We start from the raw sequence: 8984 nt of genomic DNA on the forward strand, positions 1-8984 counted from the left end.
TCTTAATACCTGTGGGATAATTAAAATATAAAATTTTAACTTAATTATATGTGAATAACATAATAAATTTCTATGGATAAGTTTACTATATCATTTACAATAATTATAAATATATCATATTAACATTTGAGAAAGTATAGGGAGCCAATGACCTAAGCGTACAATGTGTACAATGAAGGTTTAGAAAGTATTAGAAATATGGTTATTAGTGTTACATTATCCTGTCAGGTTACACTTTTGGGATGAGTGGTTTCAGGACATGGTATTAGAGTTCCAGATCCGGAAGGTCAAGAGTTCGAATTTTGGTGAACCCAAAATTAGCTTTTTTATAACATGAGATGTTTATTATCCCTGGTATCCGGATGGTTATCCCTGGATAGTATAGGTGATGTTCATTTTATTCATAAACTAAAGATTTAGCCCATTGTACACATTGTACGTGTATAGGTGATGTTCATTTTATTCATAAACCAAAGATTTAGCCCATTGTACACATTGTACGTTTAGGCCATTGGCTCCCTAGCACTACTCTTAACATTTATATGATTTCTTTAAATATAATTATTACCAAGGATGCTGTGTCTACTCCTCAATAAATTATGTATTAATCACAATATGATATGCAGCGAAAAAATTGATGTTGCATACAAATATAACCACTGTTATCGCATAAATATAATCAGTGACACATTATATTAAAAAAATTCAAAAGTGGTCTGGTGGCTAAAGTGTTTTGGTAAAAAATGGAATATTCAAGTTCAACACTCACTCCAAACAAATTTTGTAATTTATAATAAGTTTGAGTTTTTTTTTTTTTAAACTGTAAATCCAACGATACAGCGTGAAAAAAAAAAGGTAACAATGGGGGCTTTAAAGTGTTTTGGTAAAAAATGGAATATTCAAGTTCAACACTCACTCCAAACAAATTTTGTAATTTATAATAAGTTTGAGTTTTTTTTTTTTAAACTGTAAACCCAACGATACAGCGTGAAAAAAAAAAGGTAACAATGGGGGCTTTTTTACCTAAATGCGCATGTGAAACACTTTAATTCCCAAAACGCGCATGGATTGAAAAAAAAAGGTAACAATGGGGCTTTTTTACCTAAATGCGCATGTGAAACACTTTAATTCCCACAATGCGCATGGATTGAAATCTTTCTGAAAATGCGCAGCTCCATTTCTTGGCCGGCAGTAGCGAAATGGAAGAAACAACTCTAGGAACACCAGGCGCGAAATGGGGGCACTGATTGTTTGCCAGCTTAATATTGTACAATGTTAATACTTAGTTGCTAATAAGAACATAGATTGAATCCAATACAAAGTACTTAATTGAGAAAGCATTCTTTGTGCACTAAATGTTATTATCAAATTTGTCAACAATATATTATCTACCTTAGATTTTCAACTATATCTTAATTAACTTTGCTGCCCTTGAATGGTAAGTAATATGAATCGACAATACCCACAAAACATATAGCAGCATAAAAGTTAAGCAGCTTATCCGAAACTGTACAAGTAGAAGGAATAACTTTTGGTTGTAAGGTTGCAAGAATTTCACTAAGTGAAGGTGCATGAACTAGCAAATATAAAATGCAATTATATGAATGAACCCACAATCTCTTCTACCATGATAATAAGAAAAATGTGTCACTTCTATAAGAGGTAATAAGTTGCAAGCTCATTAGCATCAAAATTACAATATTCCAAAGTAGCTTTTCTGAGTTCTTATGGATTGTCTGTCTATGATGATATCCCATAAAACAATTTTATAAGAAAGTAGTGGCATAATATCAGATCAATAATGAGCAACAACTAAATCATACAATTGACCTGCAAAAAAATCATCATAGGACTAGTTTGAATTGGCTTTAAAAAAAAAGTATTTATTCTTTTATCTTTTTTAAGAAAATCATTTTTTATAGATAAAAGTTATATATTTTACATTTGGGTAGACTTTTTAAAAAGAGTTTTCAAATATTAAAAACGTCTTTTGTTTCTATTTTTTTTTTAAAAGCAAGGTATTACTTGCTTTTAGAAAAAAGCAAAGAATTTGTTTTTTTAATAAAAATACTTATTCTTAAAAGATGTATCAAAATGTGTTTAAAACTTAAAGTATTTTATTTTTTTTTTATAAAAAGTACTTTTTTAACTCAAATAAGCTAATTCAAACCAACACATAATCAGCAAATTTTTACTCCTAAGTACGTCCAGATAATTATGGTCAACTATCCAGATAATTCTGCAACACACACAAACACAAGTAACCTAGAGATAACATTTTAAACAAAATCTTTTTTAATATAAGGGCAATAATATCCACTTTTCTACATCAAATTATGACTATACCATAGAGTGAATATGGGAGTGTCCTCACCTCCACAGTGCCCCCATTTCGCGCCTGGTGTCTCTGAGTTATTTCTTTCATTTCGTTACTGTCACCAAAAAAATAGGGGTAGCCATTTTGTGGGAGCTGCACCTGATATGGTTGGCCCATTTTATGGACACCTGGCTTGAAATGATATGAAAATTCATTTCGCGGACGCCGGTCAAAAAATGGAGCTGCGCATTTTCAGAAAGATTTCAATCCATGTGCATTTTGGAAATTAAAGTGTTTCACATGCGCATTTAGGTAAAAAAGCCTAACAATGGGGCCAAGCATTCAATATAATAAAATAAACAAACAACACCCATTGAAATTTGAAACAATGAAACCAAACACGTTCACGTAAACGTTCTTCAATACGTGAAAAAAAAAAAAAAAAAGTCGTTTTCAAGAATCAGAAATATATAAAAATTTTGGAAAATTATGCCAATATGAAGAATAATTATATCCCAAATTTGGAAGATTTTTTCAGAGACTATTATTTATTATTTCGGTATTTCCTCTTTTTATAGTGTGTTAATTTTAACTTCAATAATTTTTTTATTTTATAAATTTACAAAAATTATCATTCTAAAATTTATACTGTGCATTTTTTTTAAATAATTAACCAAAATAATACACAATAATTTAATTTTAAAATGGCAAGGCAGTTCTGATACCACGTGTTAGATATTTTGTAAAAATTATTAATTTATGTACTTTTAGTCATTATCATATGGAAAAGTCTAGGGGACCAATAATTTTTGTGTTTTTTGGACAGCACTTAACCATCAAAATAAAAGTGAATGATTTTTCACCATTAGATGTAATCTCACACCACTAAAAACACTATTGATGGCCAATTGATGGTTACAAAATACCAAAATTGCTAGCTCCCTATCATTCCTCTAATCATATTTTTTAATTTAATTTGAGACTTCCAATTCTTGAATCACCAAGTCAAATAAAATCAGAATGTGTCTGTTTGTTGTGATGATTAGAATTGGAGACCCAAATTTTATAAATTTTCATAAACAGCGAAAGAACAAACCAACTATCAATATAATTAATTAATAATTAAGGTTAATCACTAAAAATTTCCTCAAATAATTTAAACATTGACAAAAATACATTCGAATTTTACTATCAACAAAAATGCCTTCAAATAATTTTAAAATACAACAAAAATACTCAACAATAAAATATATATTTTTAAAAAATACCTTAGAGATTGAATTTTGATGCAAATTTTTACAAGCATGATTATAAAAATAAGATATTATTATACTTAAAATTTGGTGATTTTTCGTTAAGTATATATTTTTTTATAATTTTTTTGTTAACAATCAATAATACTTTTAAAAAATCACAAATAATATATACTTAACAAAAAATCACCAAATTTAAGAATAATAATAATATCTCATTTTTCTAGTCATGCTTGCAAAAAATCACATCAAAATTCAATTTCTAATGTATTTTTTGAAAAATACATATTTAATATGAATTTTTTTTTTGCAAGATTATCTAACATTAAATATGTATTTCTCAAAAAATACATTAGAGATTGAATTTTGATACAATTTTTGTAAGCATGATTAAAAAAATAAGATATTATTATGCTTAAAATTTGGTAATTTTTTATTAAGTATATATTTTTTTGTAATTTTTTTGTTAACTAATAATAATTTTAAAAAATCACAAAAAATATATATACTTAAAAAAAATTACAAAATTTTAAGAATAATAATATCTCATTTTTTTAATTATACTTGAAAAAAATCACATCAAATTCAATCTCTAAGGCATTTTTTGAAACTGTTAAACATTTTTGTCGCGTTTTTAAATTATTTAAAGGCATTTTTATCAATAGTAAAATTCAGGTGCATTTTTATCCGCGTTTGAATAATTCAGAGAAATTTTTTGTGGTTAACCCTTAATAATGATCATACCATCTAAACTAATTTTTATATTAACAAATTGGACTACAAATAGAATAAAAATGCTAACAGCGAAACGATTATACCATTTTATAAAGCAATAACAAGGTCAAGCTAAATTGAATGCATTTAGTTTAAGAAAAAGAAATAAATTTTCTGAAATGAATATAGTTTTCTTCGTACCATCGTTAAGGAATCAACATTTCCAATATATAGACACTTGGTCACACATGTTTAACTTTGTAATTTCATTTTTTAACCTAATTTCAAGTATCACAGAATTGCTCACAATAATCCTAGTATTGCAAAGGTAAATTCCAACTAACTAGTACAAAGAAAGAGTAGGGATCAATAAAATAGCTTTTCCAACAAGACTGATCTGATGAAAAACACATAATTTCATTTACTCTTCATAATATTTGCAAATTTTTTAAGGTCATCTAGATTCATATTCGAGAGATCTACAAAAAGAAATTAATCAGTATGAAGTTTGGAATGCAACATTTCAACTTGCCTAAAGCAAGTAGCAAGGAAAATACAAGGAATATTTTAGGTTAACCTTGCCAGGTTTTATAGAAGACAGATTCAGCTCTGGGTTGTAAACCACTTTTGTTTTCATTTGTTCAGATTCTTCAACTGTGGTAGCGTTTAGCTTTATTATTTTTATCCCAAGTTCAGCTGCAGTTGTCACAATCTCTATGGGAAACAATAACCTATTTATAGATCAGTCAACTACAAAACTTCATTTAATATCAGCTCAAACCTTGACAATTATTTCCATCATAAAGTACAAAATTCTTCCTGCTTATTTTCATACAAAAATAGAAATAGCAATAATCATCATCATTATCATGCAGGAAAAAAGTTGATAGCATTATTTGGTAAGCTTCGCCCTTGGGGTTCATGGGCTTGACACCCTAAACCATATTAAATCTGTAGCCCCACCATGCTTGATCAGGTTAGGAGAAGCTATAAACACATTTTAGTCTATTGGCAATCCCTCAATCTCACAAACTTTGATCTTCTACATGTAAAACACTAATATGTATTATGCAAGTCATTTAAGAAGAATAAACCACGGAATCAAAAGAAACTATTTCCTAAGTGTGCATTATTTGACTGCCTATGCAATTGGATAGAAAAAAAATCATATATATTTTTAATATATTTCAAGAGTCCATACAGTTGAACCAATTAAATGCTAACTAAGCCATGCATATCCAAAGAATTCAACGCCCATTTGCATGCAGGTATAGCATATATAGATAAAGGTACAAAATGAAGTACCCTTTAACTTAATCCAAATGGAAGCATGCATTTCACAGTTAGTCTCTAATGGTTAAGTTTAGTACTTGCTGTCCAAAAATGAATATAAAGATAAAGAGAAGCTCGAGTTACCCTGAAATAACACATGGAAATTGTTTTGCTCATATAATTGTATCGCTCATTGATATAGTGAGCATTGACAGTAGATTGCTTTTCTAATATTTGAATTTCATGATTCAAGACTTCATCAAATTCCTTTCCCACCTGACAGCACTAGTATCAATGTGAATCAAATGACAAACAGAGTAGAACTCCCATAATAGAAAAACTTCACACACACACACACACACCGCCTATTCATAGCAGTAGCAGGTTAACAGAACTAATTTTTACTCTGACATCAAATAGAATGTTGCCACATAGATAAAAGTGAGGTTTCTTTTTGAAGTGATGAGTGTGAAAGTTATAAGTTTTCGTCTGTGACAGAACCTGATTGAATGTCTAGCTTGCATAATAATGCCTTATGATAGATCCTAATAATCCTTCTTTCTGGACATGGATATCTCGCAATAATTCCTAGTAATTAAATGTAATGAAAGAGAGAGAAACCATACAGTGTTTGGCATATGAAGGCCTTGGGGAACAGCAAAACAGTGAAGAAGACAATATTTTTCCCAAATAGCTAAGCGATTGTCCAGAACAGATTGGATCCTCTTCCAAACGCAATCAACTCCCTTTTTCACAAACACCAAACCAATCGCATAAATCACACTTAGCATACTCTAGCTACCAACTCTATCATACTCCAAAATTTCCATTATCACAACAAAAGTAACCCTAACTAGCAAGAATTCCGTTCAATTCAGCAAATGAATTACCTTTTTCAGATCCTCAGATCTTTGTATGGAGCCTTCATAGTTCAACTTAGTCGATGCCTCTCTGAATTCATAAAACAGAAGATGATATATCAGAATTGAAAGCGGAGAGAGAGAAGGGAGAGTGTGTGGATGTTACTTACCGGTGGAAGAAATCGAAGGCTTCGTCGACGACATTGTCGAGGGTGTTGCGAATTTCCTTGAGAAAGAGCTGCGGATTCAGATTCAGCTATTCAAAGATGGCCTCTCTCTCTCTCTGCCTTCTATTTTCCCGCCAAATCGGACTCTCGAAAATTTTCAATGGAAAATTTTATAAATGGATAGGGACTAAATATTTTAATAGTAGGGTTATACGTAGAGACTAAATATTCTTTTTAGATTTTTAGAAGTGATATTTGTTTCATTCAAATGTTCGTGATATGACGAATTAATTTTAATTTATTTTTACGTATTTTAATTTTGTTTATTTAGTTACTAATTTGAATTTTATGTCAGAGGATTTAGAATTTTCTTTATTTAACCTAAAGTTGAGTGACTTTTTTCGATTTAATTTTCAAAACCAGTGAACAAATTAGATTGAGGTATTTCTTTCTTGTTGCATCAAGAAATTGAATAAAAAATCAACTGATTCTCTTTGTATTCAATTTTTTTATGCAACAAAAAAGAAATACCTCAATATAATTTGTTTACTGGTTTGAAAATTAAATCGAAGAAACTCACTCAACTTTAGGTTAAATAAAGAAAATTCTAAATCCTCTCACATAAAATTCAAATTAGTAACTAAATAAACAAAATTAAAATACGTAAAATTAAATTAAAATTAATTCGTCATATCACGAACATTTGAATGAAATAAATATCACTTCTAAAAATCTAAAAAGAATATTTAGTCTCTACGTGTAATCCTACTATTGAAATTATGGTTGATGAATTTAATTCCACTTATAAGAAAAGCAGTTTAATTTTTTTTAGAAAAAAGTGTATAGAATAATAATCTTGAACTAACTTTTTTTTTAGGTTAAACAATATAGAACATACATGTCGTTCTTAAAACCCTAAATCCAAGACATAATAATGCTTAATCAACTCAAATAATTATCAATTTTGTGTTAAGTCTCGTTGTTAATGATTTCGTACTATCTATTAACTTTAACGTTGTTTGCTCTCCGTTCACATGTAAAATAGGGCAGAATGCATTAGATGCAAAACTTAAAATAATACTTTTTTTATTTATTTTTCAATTTTAAGTAAAATCCCTCCCTGTCCCCTCACCATTAGAAAATAACAACACGGTCCTTATCCATTCTCTCCGTGTGACCGAAAGGACCTTCTTAACCGGAAGTACCGGTAAGAGGGTCCTTTTGGTCACACGGAGAGAATGGTTAAGGACCGCGTTGTTAATTACCAACGGTGAGAGGGCGCCAGGTCAATTTCGTAAATGGTTAGGGACCGAAAAGGGATTTTACTCTTGAAAAAAAGATGGTTTATGCGGTTCACGACAAAAGAAATAGCATCAAAATTAAAATAAATTATGTTTTATAAAAATATTGTTTTATAAAAATATTTTTTATACACTAAAATTAATTATTATGTATTTGTATATAAATATATATTATTTAATTTATTTTTAATATATATTTTATATTTTATTATGTATTTTATATTAGTGTCTAATCTTAGTAGCTAACTAGTATTTTTACTCGTAATTACATTACGGGAATATAAATCTTTTAAAATTATGCTAGTTTTGTCCTGATATTATAGATTATAGCACAAAAAATTTATAGAATTAAACTATTTTTACAAAAAAATCGTAGGGGACAAAAGTTTCCATCGGCTAAGAAGACTAGGGTCTTCGTAGATAAAAAAAATCAAATAATAAGATTTTTAGTTATTATTTTCATGTTAAAGAGTTTGATTTATTACTAATAATTAATTTTAATATTCGTTATAAAAAATTTGAAACGATTTAACTTGTATACTTTTGATTAGGTGTTAAGTTTGTTGCACAAATAAAAATAATTAATTTTTATGCTTGATATTTAAAAATAATATTTATTTTCTTTCTATGTATATAAAAATATAATTAGATATTAGCATGAAAAAAATTATATTGATAGTTATAAAATTAACTCAAAATTAAATTTTTTTTAAACAATTGAATCTTGATTTTAACTTTTAATCATAATATTAGTATTCTCTTCAAATTATATTTAATAAATTTTTGAAAGAAGAGAAATGAAAATATAGATTAGAAAGATAAGCAGTGAAAATTTAAAATTAAGAAAATATGTATATAATAATAATATTTTTTATTTGAATTATATTATTTTGTTAATTTTATTTTTTTAGAACAAAAAGATAGAAAAAATAGAGAATAGGAGAAAAGAGAGAGAAAGATAAAGATGAAGAGAGAGAGAGTTTGTTAATTTTGAAAGAAAAAATTTTATTTTAATTATAATAAAATATCTGGTGTCACATTTTGATTTGTCAAATTACTAGTATAAAATATAAATTATAAATTATATATAGAGTGGGAAG

The 8984-nt window shown here is 28.0% G+C and overlaps 1 long non-coding RNA gene across 1 annotated transcript; it reads right to left on the reverse strand.

The window, feature by feature from the left end:
- Positions 1 to 4547: 4547 nt before the first annotated feature.
- LOC112721814 (uncharacterized) lies at positions 4548 to 6732 on the reverse strand. The gene is made up of 3 exons (XR_011867100.1): positions 6587 to 6732; positions 6447 to 6507; positions 4548 to 6302 (listed from the first exon to the last, which is right to left on the reverse strand). It is a non-coding gene; the product is annotated as an uncharacterized lncRNA (long non-coding RNA).
- Positions 6733 to 8984: the final 2252 nt, after the last annotated feature.

This window comes from Arachis hypogaea, chromosome 11 (assembly GCF_003086295.3).
Source record: "Arachis hypogaea cultivar Tifrunner chromosome 11, arahy.Tifrunner.gnm2.J5K5, whole genome shotgun sequence".
NCBI classification, from domain to species: domain Eukaryota; kingdom Viridiplantae; phylum Streptophyta; class Magnoliopsida; order Fabales; family Fabaceae; genus Arachis; species Arachis hypogaea.